Source organism: Lygodium microphyllum, chromosome 28 (genome assembly GCF_053477565.2).
Source record: "Lygodium microphyllum isolate KBCC chromosome 28, Lygodium_microphyllum_v1.1.10, whole genome shotgun sequence".
NCBI lineage: Eukaryota > Viridiplantae > Streptophyta > Polypodiopsida > Schizaeales > Lygodiaceae > Lygodium > Lygodium microphyllum.
Genome location: NC_141162.1, coordinates 54537690 through 54555319, shown reverse-complemented (window position 1 = coordinate 54555319; position 17630 = coordinate 54537690). Strand labels below are relative to the sequence as shown.

General features: G+C 36.6%; 1 long non-coding RNA gene across 1 annotated transcript; it reads right to left on the bottom strand.

Annotated features, from left to right (window-relative positions):
* Window positions 1-13881: 13881 nt before the first annotated feature.
* On the bottom strand, window positions 13882-15359 carry LOC148011452 (uncharacterized). Its single transcript, XR_015689391.1, has 3 exons — window positions 14601-15359; window positions 14270-14428; window positions 13882-14181 (listed from the first exon to the last, which is right to left on the bottom strand). It is a non-coding gene; the product is annotated as an uncharacterized LOC148011452 (long non-coding RNA).
* Window positions 15360-17630: the final 2271 nt, after the last annotated feature.

Here is a 17630-nt window from a genome sequence, read left to right as displayed (position 1 = left end):
ATTTAACTCTTGACGAGATACATGAAGATTTCGAGCATCAGCCTGTGCTCTTTGTAGTTCAGCCTTCAAGGGCTCAATATTCCGCAGTTCAAGCCTTCAAGGGCTCAATATTCCGCGGTTCAGCTTCCATCTTGGCCACGGCTGCTTCACATTCCGCCATCCATCCACCTTTAAATAGCTCGTTCAATCTTCCTCCTCTCAAAGAACTAAACTTTTCGATATCGAAGTGCCATCTTCCTTCAAGTTCAACACAACCATGGAGTTCAGCTTGCTTCTTCAAGTCTTCTAATCTCTTTTGTTAAGCATTCTTTACCTCCACTAGTAAAGCCTTAATTTTGAGATGGACACGATCTTGGCCTTCTTCTTGATGTCTTTGTGGTGCATCCTCGGGCCTCTGTTGCCAGCAATAGCTCCTTTTGAAGAAGAGGAGAATGAGAGCGGGGCGTCCCCGCCACCTTGAACTTGGCATAGCCTCCATGAGCCATACGCTCTTTTGTTCTCATAGCACAACACGAGTTTGAACACCCTTACCCATCATTTCTACTACTGCAAGTTGCCTTGATTATTGTATAAGAAATGCCAGAAGCCAAATAGTCCATGATCCATGTATTTACCATAGAAGACATCAAGAAAAGGGCTCTTTTGTGGTGATTGCTTGCAAAGAACACACATCACCATAAAATGCTACATTGACATGCTCCTCAAGTCTTCAATAGCTGATAATTTGTTTTATATGTTCTTGGCTTTTGTTTGTGCAATGTGCCCTAAGAAGTATATGCTTTGGAATAGAACTTCGTACCCATATACCATGATTTAAGAAGATATGTAAATTGGAATTTATGCTATGCAAACACTCAAGCGATGTTGAAGATATTGTGCCTACCCTATCTACATGTTCTCGTGCCTCACGCAAAGTGCAAACAGAGTTCCTTGATTATTTAAATCCTTAACCTCACATCTCAACTCTCAGCAAGAAAATATGTCATACTCCTGTCCATCCGTCCACCCTACACACTTTTCCAGAGGTTCCTAACTTGGTGATGAATATCCCAAATATTGAGCGTGCAAGAAATATGCGTGTCCAATGACATGTGCTCTCCGAAGTGCACGTGCAACTAAGATTTACTACATATAGCTGTAGTGGGTCTCATGCCGTGTTAGTGCTCAAGGATGGTGGGAAATGTGCATAATCCCAACCCCTGGCATGGAAGTATTTTTGGTAAGAACAGGAGATGATCCCCAAGTGCAGTCCATTAAACAAAGTGCATTGTGAAGTGCTCATGAACCCATCATCCCCGTAATGTACAAGAGTCTCAACATGAAATCAAACCTTGTTCCACAATGTTTGGTAGCTACTTAGCAGACTCCAGCTTCAGCCTATCCAAAAGAATACCAAACCCGACCAAGGCTATCAAGTTTCACACTCAACAAATCAAACAAAATGGCAAAAACAAATCCTAAGCTAGACAAACACAAGAACTCCAATTACAAAATGACAAAACAAAGAAACACGCAAACAACTTAGGTAACAAAAAAAAAAACCGAACTTCAATTTAACTAGGGGTTTTCAATTTTCACAAAAACGCTTGACAACGTGTTTTAACAAATATATCTCCCTTTACTTGTAAAGAGTTCTCTCTCGGCATCTGTGTATATGTTTATGTATGTATATATGTACTGTGTGTGTTTGTATACCATTTACATAATGTAAACACTCTAGATTGATAGAATTTTTATTGCAATGGATATTTGATAGAACTTGTCTTACGTTAGATTATGATATGTGTTGCAACAAGTACTTCTCTCTTTGCTCATGGTGAGTAGTTTTGTCTCTATCTCTCCCAAAATTTTAAATATAAAATAATTCATGCAAATAATCCAAATCTACATTTACATTACACTACTTTTTGGGAAGTGTGCTACTACTCCACAACTGAAAGAGACAAATTTACTAAAAGATTGTCAAAATTTTCACCACAGCTAACCAATCGAGCTGTGATTATATTTTCTCAACAACATAAAATGCATTTATGCTAAGAGCTAGCATAGTTTTTGCTTCGTTGATGACACCATGGGCAACCCTAGAAAACTTCTTATGCTTGTTGGGAAAAACAATATGATGAAGAACATGGTATTACAAATAAACAATCGTGTTTATATCTAGAGATTATTCTCCTTGTGACTATGGCAAAAAGAGTGAGTATCCAACCCATCTATGTTTCAAGTTGTGTTTTGATTCAAATCATAATAGAGCATATGCTGCTACACATGACAACACTACTGAAGAAGCAAATTATGTGAGTTATTCTCTCTCTGGAAAGGATACTTCATGTTCGTGACGAATCTCTTTTTATTATTGATTCTCGTACTATGGGAAACATGACATATCAATCCTAATGCTTACATAATTTATTGATCATTCTATTCCTATCAAGAAATTCGTTTATCTTGCTACTGACACAACTTGCCAAGTCAAAGGTATAGGTGATTTATATCTCGATACTCTTTCTTCAACCTCCTCAACAGAATGGTATTAATGAGCATAAAAATAGGACTATTCTTAATGTCATGCAATGCATGCTCATTCATTCAGGCTTATCTCGATGTTTCTGGGCTGAAGCAAATTTAACAACGTCAATATTTGTGCAAAATCATCTTCCTACAACTGCTCCTTCTGTTAAAATATTGATTACTACTTGGACAGGTGAAACTCCTTATGTTTCATATTTTCAAACTTTTGGATATATTGCTTATATTCATGTACCCAAAGAGACTCGCAAAAAACTTGATCCTTCCGGTTTGAAAGTTATTTTCATTGGATATTCAACTTTTTCTAAGAGATACAAGTTCTATAATCCATCTTCCAAGAAGGTAATCATAAGTCATGATGCTATTTTCAATGAGCAACTTATGGATAGCGCATGGTCTTAGGAGGATATTGGGCAAATGTGGTCACTAGAGGATGTTGATGATACAAAGTCATTACTCACATATTTTCCTTTTCTATATGATGATGAACCTCCTTCATGAGATAATATTAACTCTTCAAATCATGATTTACAACCTGCATCTATTATTGTAATTAATGATGACCTTGGCATTGATCTTTATGTTATTCTTTGAATTGATAATGAGCATGGTACTTGTCATGTTTATGATGCTGATATTCTTGAGAATACTCTCAATATTTGTGAAGACCCTGTCTCTTATAGTCATGCCATGTCATCCCCACAAAAAGAACAATGGCAAGAGGCCATGGAAGTTGAGTATGAATCTCTTCTCTCTAAAGGTACATGGATTCTAACTGAGCTACCACCTGGACGCACTACTATTAAAACAAAGTGGATTTGTAAGAGTAAAACAAAAGCATATGGAACATTTGACAGATTCAAAGCAAGGCTAGTTGCCAAACATTTCTCACAAATTGCATTAGAAGTTGATTATCAGGAAGCTTTCTCGCCTATTGTTCAAATTACCAGTATTCGAGTCTTGTTAGTTTTTGCTATTGAGTTTGATTTCGAGGTTCACCAAATGGATGTGAGAATTGCTTTTCTTAATGGTGATTTAAAGGAAGAGATATACATGGAGCAACCATAGGGATTTATAGTCAAACATAAGGAAAATATTGCTTGTAGCACTCTATGGTCTCCAACAGTCTTTACGAGCTTGGTATCAAAAGATTGATCTCTTCCTTACAAAACAAGGTTTTATCTCTTGTTGTTCATATCCTAACTTATACGTCAAGTGCTGCAATGATAGTTTTGTTATTCTTACTCTATATGTGGATGATACCATACTTGTTTCTAACAATCTCAACTTCCTTCAACGAGTAGAGAAGGTTTTATATTATGTGTTTAACATGGTCAATCTTGGAGATATACACTCATGTCTTGGTATTCATATTCAATGCTATCAAGAAAATGGTGTTTTATTATTGTGTCAAACAAAGTTCATTGAATATATTATTCAAAAGTTTGGTTTGGGCTCTACACATCTTACTAGTACTCCTTGTCTTGTGAGCTTTACCAAAAACTCTCACTTTTTGCAAAATTGAGATTGCTCACATATCACATACAATCTTGAAGGAAATGGGAAGAGTGAAAGAGGACACCCATTGATTGTCAAGGACCTAGCAAAAGCATGCAGGAAGAAGATACAAGAATGGTCAATGCCACTTTCCTACACTTTGTGGGTTGATGGCACTACTCATAGTCCGAGAGGGTCCACCTTATAAAACATGTAAGAAACCACATGAGTTCAAAATAAAGGGTATTATATTTTGTAAAATTTACAAGATTATATCTACAAAAGGGATTTTTAAATCACAATTTGAAAGAAATCAGTAAGTTCAATAAAGTAAAAGGGGTCATTTTAAGGTCTTATAGCATGTAAAGAAATGGTATTTGTTAATATCCTTTGAATGCATGTTATATATATAGATGATTTCTTATAGGTAGACTCCACGGGTTGTCCATTTCATCAAATATTTATTAAATATCTATTGTTTATCTAGTATTGATACACTAGTTGATCGATGATAAAGCTGGAGAAGGAGTATGTGGTGCACCATAGGAATAATCCTATGAATAAAAAGAAGTAGAAATTATGAATATTGAAGATCACTTTCAAAATTGAGAATGCACAAATTTGATGAAAAACAACAAAAGAAAAATTGGGGACAATCAAAGATGGGTCACATATGAAAGTCCTAAAGGGTGACATAGAATCTAATTAATAAACATATCACTTTTGAAGGACAAACAATATTATACAAGAATCGACCATAACCACAATGAATCCAAATGAAAAGATACAATAGGGTTGTACAATGCAATTTCCTTCCCATGGATAAACATGTTACAAATCGAACAATATATGAGTTAAGGATCATACCTAACTTACAAAGAAATGCAATTATAAAACATACAGATCTATTGTTAAAACCTAGAATATTGATGATAATGCATAAGATAGGAAAAAAAATGTTTAATCCCAAGGGAGTGGCCATGGATGTAGTATAGCATAACATGATTGTCCAAGGGAGGGAGTTCAGCTAGCTTGTGTGATGTACATTAACAATGTCCCACACATTAAAATTGAAATGAGGTTTTTTAAAAATTGCCCTCCAAATATCTACAAGTAGGTTCCAAATGTACAACAGGCTAGTCCAATAGTGAAATGTAGGTTTCGACCCTTATTCTCACACGGTGGAGGTGACCATTGCAAGTAATCCAATCACCCTTCACGTACTTTTATGTTGTGAGTGGTCATAAAGCGTTCTATAGCTAGCCCTCAATAATGTCCAATATGTGTTTTGTTACTGGCATCCGTTTCATGATTCGCCCCTTTATCCTATGTGTACACATCCCATATGATTGACGTGCTATTTAACTTCCACATTTTAACAGCTTAATTGATATCGCAAATTGTGTTTCTTGTCATTCATTAACTAGAAAAGCAAGTCAACATCGTTACATAAAAGCTTTTGTCATGAAGCATGTTAATATGATGTCATTTTCTAAGCCATAAAACTTATTACTCCCTTAAGTAGCTAGGTCAAGCTATGATAGCTTACATGAAACAAAGATGGGGAGGTTTCTTTAAGATTACAACATCATGTCCAATAGAGCTCAAGTTACACTGAATCTATGTATACCCATGAATCATAGATAGAAAAAGTATTATTTTGAAAACCTTAAGAGTTTAAAATTCTTACATAGAAAGACATGCCATCGTTAACGCTTATATGCATGTCATTGCTTGCTTATTCAAAAGGCGGCCAAATTCATGTCATGCAACTTGCTGTTAAGGACTTGCAATTGATTCACCTTGCATAGAGGGCACATCCTAGAAGGCAAACACAAGTTTGGGAGTTGTTGAAAATTAGAGATTTATCAGTATAGCATTACAATGGAGAAAAGAGAAAGGAAGCTTTGCAGCACGGAGCAGCTTCTGGATTGCTTGCTTATCATAGTCATACGTAGTACGATTTGCAAAATATGGAGCTCTAATTCTTGCTAATTATGGAGTTTAGAGGGCGATGACAATGCTGACACCGAGCTGGAGGACGGCACCGAGGAGGGAAGCGACGTGGATGTCGACGGTGCCATCGACCTCGCCGTCAACGATGACGACGATGCCGTCGGGGAGAGTGACGGGGCCGACCTGGTGGCCGGAGGAGGGGTTCTTGAGGTAGCATTTCTGCTGGGGGGAGGGGACGTCTACCGAAGCCCCGATCTCCACGTCGATGCTGACAGCCACCCCGACCTCCACCACCGGCACCAGCACCACCGGCTGCCCGGACTGGTTCTCCACCCGGCAGTTCGCTTTCACAGGACACGCCATCCAGCTGCATATACTCGCGGCAACTACGACCACTACAAGCAGCTGCCTCAGAGAGAGCACTACACTACAGCCACGGCCACAAAGAATATTGGCTGCCATGTTCGACGGCGCGCAGGCACAGAGAGAGAGAGAGAGAGAGAGAGAGAGAGAAAGAGAGAGAGAGGCTGAGTATATCGAGCTGGGGGAGCTTGCAGGCTGCCTCTTTATAGCTGTCAGCTCCCATCATTAGCTCACTAATCAACATCGTTATCGATCAGTTAATTAGTCTAGCCATATCGGGCCACGGGTGACGGCATCAAGGCGGTGGTCATTTCTACCCAAACCTTTCCTTTTCGACAGTTGCAGGCACAGATGCTCATTTTTGACGATGATCTTTGTCACACACCTTCAATATCAGCAATATTTTGCACACTGTTCTTGTTATCTAGTTGATTATAGATTTATTGTCTATATCCACCATGCCTTAACATGCTTTAAAGTTTTAAGTTTCATTGCGCCGCCCATCCAAACTTGCTACTCTCTCTCATCTTCCCCGCATTAGCAGTAACTCGTACTACAGTCTCTTGCTCGGGCTTTCAAAACATCAAGGACGAACAGTAAGAAGCACACTACCCAAGTGCGGTATTTCACAAGTGAACTACCCAAGTGCGGTTTTTTGATACTGTGGGCTGCCATCTTAGCTGTAAAGGTTCGCCCTTCCCCCCCACCAAGTTAAAAACTTGAGCTTGTGTTTATTTTTGTGGTGATTTTGTTGCACATCACAAGTCTCAAATACAAGACATATGATCCACTCATGGCTCCTATTATTAAGTAGGGTGTCTAGACGTGTGAAAATCGCACATCATATGGTTGTGGGATCTCATCAACGATGAGAGTCCTTCAACGGTTTCCACTTTGTGAAATTGAAATGCTTACAAGGGATCGTTCCACCATTGGCACAGGATTTGAGAAGTGTAAACTAGACTTTGACATTTTGTGATTGATTGGATGTTATTCTTGGCACTTGCGTGGAAATACAAGGACCATGAATAGAATTTCAAATGACAAAGTTGTTGTCTATAAGGCACTTGCATATTGCTATAGTTGTTAAGGACCATTTGTCATCTTTTGCATTTTGGCAATTTGCTCTCGACGTTATGAGGGACCCTAAGGATGACTCTTTGGGTTCATGTCTAGCAGTACAACCAAAGTGGGAGAGTGTGCCAATGAATTGGTCTAGGACTGATCTACAAATACTTAAGGATCAAATCCTTCCCATGAAATAAAGAATCTTTTGTGGAGTGGTTGAATATTTGTACTTGCTAAGATAGTGGTTGCCCAAAAGATTGCAAGAAGGGTTGACATTTTAGCATTAGCAACTTTTAAGCCATTATCAATTACTACTCAAGGATTTGGATTTTGGTAACTTGTCAAATAAATTTCCATGCATTATTTGTGAGTTTTTCACACTAAATTATTCAATTTAAAATGGGAGTCTCACAATATATAACCCTTTTTATTGACCTACATTGAAGGCCTATTTAAGAAAACCATAGATGTGATTTTTTTCAATGGATTTAACACATTTTCTATTTGAACTTGAATAACCCCTTATAAATAGTAACTATGTATAAAATGTCTACTATCTCGAAACAAGATAAGATACGTCCAAATCCCTTTTAGAATATCTGTATATAGTTAACACACTAGCTTTCAAATTACGGAATCTTCATAGGTTCGATAAGATGTTAGTTGTACAATTATTTTGACTTTTAGAAAGCTTGCAATCCCAAGGATTATCTGAAGACTTTTACTTGTGCTATCAAAAAGTGATCACATGCATTCATTGAATGACATTGAGGAAGATTATTATCTTCTTTTATACTTAAAATGCCATTATTTTCTTTCTTCTCGAGGACTTATTCGCATATGTTTTCCTTCCTATATGTCAATGTACATGATCTAGAAGAATTATGTCTTCTAGTGACTCCCTCTTAATTACGTAGTTGCCTTTGGACATTTGACATAAAGTGAATGTCCTTTTCAATCTTACCTTTTATAGGCCATACTAGAGGCTTGCCAAAGAGTGAGATCCAAAATTATCAAATAGAGTTAGAAAAATGTAGCCAAATGTTTTTCAAAATTTTCAACTTCAAAATTACAATGTAAAAATAAACTTCTATATTGTTCTTTAACCATATCGCTCTTGACCATATGTTGTCACACAACATTAAATAGACATACATGCATATCCACACATACACATCCCCCCCCACAAACATAGAGACAAATATATACATACATATATACAAATATGTGTGTGTCATGTATATAGGTATGTGTGTATGTGTGTACATGTGCATTTGCATGCAAAATAAATCCACTAAATTGATATCGATGTACAAAGAACCTAACATTTTAAATGGATGAAGCCACAAAAACTCAAAAAATACTATTGACAATCCTCAGTTAGTAAGACTGCTAAAGAACAACATGTGTGTAAACATCTTTATATCCAAGAAGCCAAAATGATTGGTGAATGCTTGCTATGATTATGAAATGTATGTATTATTGGTCAATTTTTGCTGTTGAATGTGGCCTTAGAGATTGAAATATGTGTTGAATCATACATTTAGAGTAAATTGTATGTGGTTATGTGCATATCTTGGAATTTTGAATGCTCTATTATTTATCTTTTGTTTATTGAGCTCATTTTCCTCTATACTAGATTGGTTTTGATTTTCAAGTGTTGGAAATGGTCATATATGGATTTCAATAGCCTTTAACAAGTTCTAATGAGAAGGCGTTTCTAGTGCTATGTGAATTTATATATTTCAATTTAGTTTTTAATTGATTTAAACCATGTTCATGCAATTTGACGTATTTTCTCTTTTATTGAGGGGTATGATAATGCTAGGCCTAACATTTTGGCAAGTATTATTGTTCTATCTTCACATGGTGCAAGTCTTATGACTTTCATAGCATAAAGATTTAAGAAAAAAAGGAATGGATTTGAAATTTTAATGATAAAAATTTCTTACAAAAGACATATTCCATAGGGGGCTTTTTACAATAGTTTAGTGACAAATATCATAGACCTAACCAATGGTGAATAGTACCAATCTGCCTCCACATGCTAAGCATACCATGCTTTTTGTAATATAAATTAAAATGATTTGTTGAATAGGTAGGTTAGAATTTAAATGATCAAAATCCCTCAAAATGGCATCATTCCTCAAGGGACATTTGGTAATAGCTTACTGCCAAAACCACTATATATTTTGAGAAAACACAATTGCAGAGCAAAGGTAGAAATAGTAGGGCATAAAATGTACACTTCCAATCTCCCATTGATCAACCTTAAATATCTTGTGATATCCTAATGTAAAGGCCCTTTTGGAGTTCATACTCTCCCTAGTGCTAGAATATACTAAGTTTAGACCTCTACCCTCCTCTAGATTAATGACTTTGAAGTTTTGGGGAACCTTCTCGATCTAAAGTTAGAAATGAACTCTCTAGGTTGAGGAATGATATGCTAATTAGTTATCTTAGACTCTAACAAGTTGAATCAAATAACTTGTTCTCTTTTCATCTATTTTGCATCTCCTTTAGAGAACAAGTATCCTCAGTGTGGTTTTCTTTTAAAGAAATAAGGTAGAAGGAACTTTGTATTGTTGGCTTTTGGCTACACACAATGCTTAAGTGTCCCACTCAATGGCATTTTTCAAGGCATATATTGGAGTAGAAGGCTTCTCCATGGATAGATCTACTTGTATCAATATTAATTAATTTATTAATCTACTCTAAAATTGTATCCATTAAGTACTTGTGGACATTGGTTATTGATGTAGATGACTAATGCTTAAATATACCATGTGATGGCATTTTTCAAGCCATATATTGGAGCACAATACATCTCTATGGATAAATCTATTTGTATCGACATTCAATGGGTGCATTTGTGATAAGTTCACTTTTCAAGCCATACATTGGAGCACAATGCTTCTCTATGGATAGATCTATTTGTGTCAACATTCAATGGGTGTGTTTGTGACAACATCATACACAATTTGGTTTGCAAGGAGAAGGGTGTTGCGCTGATTCTAGCTTAAAAGTCCAAGTTGGATTGAGTATTGATTCCACTTGGCTAGGCTCTATTGCTATGATTGTTGATTCACCATTCATTTCATAGATTGAGGTTATTGATTCTAGATCTATACATTGTATTAAGATATTATTCAATATGACTTCTTTAAGTGATTTTTCAACTGCTATTTTGTTTTGCTACTTGAGGTCTCTCTCTCTTTGGAAGCACTTTCTGACTTGTTTTCTAAATAAGTGAATCACGTCAACAATGGTTCACTTTAGGATATCAATGCCGTATAGTATGTAAAAAGGGATTATAGTATGTAAAAAGGGTTTGACAGGAAGCATATGGTGGGTTTGTTTTTCTTTCTCTTTTCTTTTAAGTTGTATAGGAGTCTTTTTTGAAAATTCTTTTTAGTTCTTATTTGTTGAAGCTTCTAAACTCAACATGTAGCCCACTATAAATCAAGGTTTATTCTCTTTTGAGATCTTCAAATATAATCCATGTGAGAGACTTTAGAGTGCCACCATAGTGGCTATACAAACATTTCATGATTTCAAACCTTTAAGTCGTAAATAATATGATCCACCATAGTGGTCGTACAAACTTTTCATAGTTTTGACCTTTTAAGTAGTAAAATGATATGATCCAATCATTTTGTAATTAGGTTTAAAAGTCAATGAATAGTAAGTTATTAGTACACTAAGCATCATATATCTCTTGTTATAGAGCACCCACATACGGTTGCCAACTCTTCTTCTAAATATTTTCTTAATCACCTTAAACTCTTAGGGCTTCCTTAGCCTCGATCACTTCATATTTATTATTAATGCTTCACAAAAGAACACGCCTTCCAATTCTATTCACATTCCTTAATGCGTCTAATGTTTCAAATTCTCTCTGAAGTGTTTAATAGAGTAACATATGCTTTCTTACATTTGGAGAATAATGAAAACATACCTATTTTGATATCTAGTATATAATAGCAATGTTCTTTCTCCATGTATATGGATGAGATGAATAAGCTATACATTTTAAAAACAATGAGAAATATATTCATTTCTTCAATTATACAAAACCAAAGAAAAAGAGAAAGAAAAGAACTAGCTGGCATAAGGAGATAGCTTCATTTCTATTTCCTCCCATGCATATCATTACTTATCACAACAATTCATCATCTTGACAAAAATGTCCTTCTTAAGGAAAGAGAGAAATACCATAAGATCCACATCCATGAAAGAATCTCCTTCATAGCATTGCAATGTCTTCATAACTGCTTTCTCTCACCAAAACTTCTCAATAGTACATAGTATATGATAGGCAATATTATACTCCCTCTCATAAAAAATATTTGATTATTTTTCATTAGTAAAATAATGAAAAATGCATAGTCATCTCTCTTTGTTCATGTAGATACCATCAAGAGAAATCTTTTTATATAAAGAGGCAAGCAAATGCTTCACATTACATTATCACTTTAATCTTCAGTTGACTCTTTAAAAAACTTTCACTTTAAGCTATCTAGCTAGAGAAAAAAGCCACCCATTTCTAAAACACAAAGAACCCTTGAGATATATATCCCATATATCGTACACATTAGTGATTTTCAAAGCCCATATAGAACATTACAAAAGCCATAGAAGCATACTAACGCATGTTTCTCTCATCATGACAATTAGGCCCACCCATGTTTCAAGCTTTCAATAACTAATCCCCTCTTCCTTCATTCCTTTTACAATGCCTTGTTTATTCCCTTTTTAAATTAATGATGGGGAGAATAAAACATTTCCTCAAATATTTGAATCCAAAAAAAGTCTATGGACTATAAGTCATCATGTAATAGATGGAAAAGTAAAGGCCATACTACAAAAGATTGTCCTAGTCTAGTGCTATCGCATATATTTGGTAATGAATCCAAGCTCTAAGAGCCTACAAAAAACTTGGAAGAGATTGAAGGAGGTACTATTTTCCATGCAAAGAAAGTACTATGGTAGAGAAAGAAAGGACAAGTTATGGCAAAGAAAGAAAGTCCTCCAAACCTAAGGGCAGTTAAGCTCAAAGTCCTATTGTCCATATGCCTAGAAGAGTATAGTATAGAAAAATCCAACAAAGGGCTCATGCTAAGATAGAGCCACATAAGGATCAATTCGATCCATGAAAAAGAGATCAAAATTTCTCAAGAACTCAGTTGAAGGATTTTATAGTTTATTCTTGAGAATTTTAAAAAAAATAGGATAGGTGTCAGCCCATGCACAGCTAGTTGGTGAAACACATGGATCCCAAAAAGGAGTACAATTTGATGAGGAACCTTGACACATTCGAAGAAAACTTGAGATTTTTTCCACTATGGTTGGTACAACCAATGCATAGAAGAAAGAATGTTGTTCAAATGAAGGGGAGTATAGACTTCCCATTTGGTGTTTGCATCAAAGCCAACCATAGTTCCAAAATGTGTAAAGGAGATAAATAAGGCTAATGCTATTTTGAATTCAAGAACTTAGGAGCAAGATATTAGATTAAAGATTGTTTGATAGACAATGCTCTAACTGATAGAGATTCATTAATGAACATGACAATTTAAATATACAATGAAGAATCTAGGAATAAGGCATACAATTGAAAGTGGCTTATTAGTTTTTTTTAATCAATGAAAGATAAAATTCTTGGGCATCTCCCCCTATTTGAATACCACCTTTGCTAGAAAGTATTGTTGGCTCATTTACCTAATTATCAAACCTAACCTTGGTATGCTTTTCACCCATTGGTAGTAATGAGTAACAAATTGATTGGTTCAAAGGGACCTTCACCATGGGGTGACGAGCCTCTAAAGTGGTCCTCCTAAATCATATATGCCCCAATATAATGGCTTTGTTATACTTGAAATATCATTTGACTCAACCTAAGAGATACCCAATCACACCATAGTAAAGGACGGTATATTGAGGCAATTATTTTCATAGATCACAAAGGAGTAATGCCACTATAAGATACATGCCATATACCAACGTTTAAAGTGATGCAAATATTCATCTAAAAATTTACCCCCGTTGTCGCTAAAAGCATTGATATACGTGTCTCTTCTGATGCATATATTGATGCTAATAGCGACTCATGCAATAATTTAGTGACGCTAATAGCAATGGTTATAGAGTAAAAAAAGGTGGCAGGGAAGTATACTGCTCTGCCACCTTCGAGTACCATATGTTGAAAAATGTTCCATAAAGAAATTATAAATTGAATAAACAATCATCATTGAGACACGTGTATCATGAGATACTGGAAAAAAAATGTCAATTGATTCAATATTCAAATAAGTACAAGAACAATGATGACAACTCATAAAACTACATGGAATGATAGAGAAGAAAGTCCAAAACAAACATGGAAATGTATTTATAAATATTGCAAAATAGGATTCCATACAAAGGATGAGAAATATATCCAAGGAATGCTACATGGAAAGAGCCTATATGGATCATAGGGCCACAAAAGGAAAGGATGTGTGCTCCTAAGCTACTAACGCAAGTGTTTGAGCGTATGACGATATAGGTATCTCCTTGAACCCTGATAAATGTAAGAAACTTATGGTATGACCAAATTTTAATAGACCAAATCTCATATAAAAACATCTCAAGGTTTTCATATAAGCGCTTTTTGGCTTGACTTACTAGGCCACCATACACATAAAATCTATGGATGAGTGTAGTGAGACCGCATCTCTCTACATACTGAGTTTCCAAACCTATAGGATCATGGTTAACGATGGAGTACTGCCAAAAAAAAGCAGCATTATTAAAAATAAGGTTATTATTATAAGTGACATTCCAAATAGGAAAGTGAGAACAAAAGAAAACTTACAAATTCCTCCAAATAAGTTATATGGCCGCTAGTCCCCAGATGATGCATGGCCCCTGTCTCCAATCATGCCTCGCTACCTCCCACTATGGTTGCCATTGTCTTGGAGAGTTTGTGGCCTCCTCCTTGAGTCTCCACCAATCCTCTGTATATAGTTTTTTTCTACTCACACACACGTTGGGCTTCTTTATACGTTTTGCTTTCAAAATGTTAAGACTAAACTTAAAAGCTTATGCTTTTATGGATAGCTTTTAAAAGTTAACACGCTTGATATACTGCCCTTTTGCTTTTGACTTATTACAGTCATCCTGAATTAACAGGCTGCCCATCTTACCTTCTTCTTTGAATGTTTGCCATTATTTCTTGCTTCTCAAATAATCGTTGCTTTCTTCATAACAATCGCCATCTTCTACCTGTGTCGATAGCCGAAACTGCTTGCGATCTGCGTATGCCACCATGTTCTCTTAATTCTGCACATAGTTTCTCCACTTCTCTAGCCTTAAACACAAGGTTTTTCTCCATTGCACCTCTCTACCCTAGCAATTCTGTTTTAGCATTCTTTTCAAACTCAAATGCAGTTCTTGCACGTTGAACCTCCTACCTGAGGCTTTTCATTTCAGCTTTGATGGTTGGAACGTGCTAAGCATCAGTGCGAACCCTCACTAGCTCTTTTGTTAGTTGATGCACCTGTGCATTTAACTCTTGACGAGATACATGAAGATTTTGAGCATCAACCTGTGCTATCTGTTCAGCCTTAAAGGGCTCAATATTCCACGGTTCAACTTCCATCTTGGCCACAACTGCTTCACGTTCCGCCATCTGTCCACCTTTAAATAGCTCGCTCAATCTTCCTCCTCTCAAAGAACTTACCTTTTCGATATCGAATATCAATCCTCCATTCAAGTTCAACACGGCCATGGAGTTCAACTTGCTTCTTCTAGTCTTCCACTCTCTTCTATTGAGCATCCTTTACCTCCACTAGTAAAGCCTTGCTAAGATGGACATGATCTTGGCCTTCTTCTCCCTATCTGTGTGGCACACCTCGAGGCCTCTGTTGCCACGAGCAGCTCCTCTTGTGAAAGAGGAGGATGAGAGCGGGGCCTCCCCCCACCCTGCACTTGCCATAGCCTCCGTGAGCCATATGCTCTTTTTTTCTCCTCCTCTCATACAACTAGCCCAAACTAGCCTTCTTAGGGGCTACTCCAGGCATCTGACTTATGCCATATCTATCTCCATACAATCCGTACACTGACTCGAACCCATACACCCCACCATATTCTGCACCTTGTCCTCCTGTATGTCATACCAAACAGGATCCTTGATGTGAGGAGATCCAACAGGAATTTCAAGTTGATGTTCAGTACCTTTGTTTCTTACTAAAGAAGGAGGATCCTCCTCGCCTTCATATCCCACTTGAAGGATTCTAGGTCCATTCACTGCCTAGAGTACCCTATGCCCACCGTCCTCTCAAGGCTTCAAGGAGTCCCACAAGCTTCCGCAGGAACAAACCTTCTAATTTGTTTAACTCCTAGACCTATAGCAAACGTCTAGCTCCAGCTTCTAACTGTGTCAATTCGGCAAAGTAACATGACCTACGGCCCGTTTATCGATTTTCCTGGTCTTGATTTTTTTATCCTAGCTTTGTCTTTTTCTTTTGGCACTAGCTTTGGCTTCATATTTTGACCATCATGCCTTCTTCCTTGGTGGACTTCATGGTGGTCTTCTTGGCCCGCTTGGTCTGTGTACTCTTCTTGATCTTGACGTTCTTCATCTTCACTTGGGCTTAACCTTGCATTTATATCTTCAAAAAAACTGAAGGGTCCACTTTCTTTATATTCCTTGTATGTCTAATGAAATTGCATTTTGTCAAATTTTTCCTTGCCAAATAAGACACCCTTACCCATCATTGTCGCTACTACAAGCTGCCCTGATTATTGTATAAGAAATGCCAGAAGCCAAAACCTCAATGATCCATGTATTTACCATAGAAGACATCAAGAAAATGACTCTGCTCTAGTGATTGCTTGCAAAGAACACACATCACCATAAAAAGCCACCTTGACATGCTCCTCAAGTATTCAATAACTGATAATTTGTTTTATATGTTCTTGGCTTTTGTTCGTGCAATATGCCCTAAGAAGTATATGCTTTAGAATAAAACTTTGTGCCTAGGCACCATGATTTAAGAAGATATGACAATTGGAATTCATCCTATGCACACACTCAAGCGATGCTCACACGAAGAAATATGGATGCACTTGAAGATATTGTGCCTACCCTATCTACATGTGCTCGTCCGTCATGCAAGTGCAAACAGAGTTCCTTGATTATTTAAATCCTTAACCTCACCTCTCAACTCTCAGCAAGAAAATATGTTATACTCCACTCTACCCATCCACCTTACACACTTCCAAAGGTTCCTAACTTGGTGATGAATATCTCAAATATCGAGCGTGCAAGAAATATGCATGTTCAATGACATGTGCTCTCTCAAGTGCACATGCATTTAAGATTTACTACATATAGCTACAGTGGGCCTCATGCCATGCTAGTGCTCAACAATGGTGCAAAATGTGCATAATCCAAACCCGTGGCATGGAAGTATTTCATAAGAATAGGAGACGACCCCTGAGTGCAGTCCATCAAACAAAGTGCATCGTGAGGTGCTCCTGAACCCATCATCCCCATGATGTGCAAGAGTATCAACAAGAAATCAAACCTTGTTCCACAATGTTTGGCAGCTACTTAGAAAACTCCAACTTCAACTTGTCCAAAAGAATACCAAACTAGACCAAGGCTATCAAGTTTCACACTCAACATATCAAGCAAAATGGAAAAAACAAATCCTAAGCTAGACAAACACAAGAAATCCAATTACAAAGTGACAAAACAAACAAACACACAAACAACTTAGGTAACAAAAAACAAAACTGATTACAGTTTGACTAGGGGTTTTTAGTTTTTGCAAAAAGGCTTGACATATTTAGCCCTCCCCCTAGTCTACAAGCATTTATGTGCAGCATTGCTTTCATAGAGTGATGCTACATCTATTATCCATTTAGTTTCCTCACTTTTTGTTGAAATTATCGTTCTGACCACTCCTCTATTTTTATTGTCATTAACCTTGATATATACTTCTTTAATCTATATCCATTTATCCTTTGTTTATCTGCCTTCCCACCCAAATTTTCTAATGCATAAGTCCCATTTTTAAAAACTTCAAAAACCCTAAATGGTCCTTCTCACTTTGTTTGGAATTTCTTTTGGAAATTATGATCCAATTTACTATTGTATCTCAAAACTAAATCCCATTTTTTCATATTTTTATTTTTTAACTAATCCCTTATAGATTTTTTTCTTGACT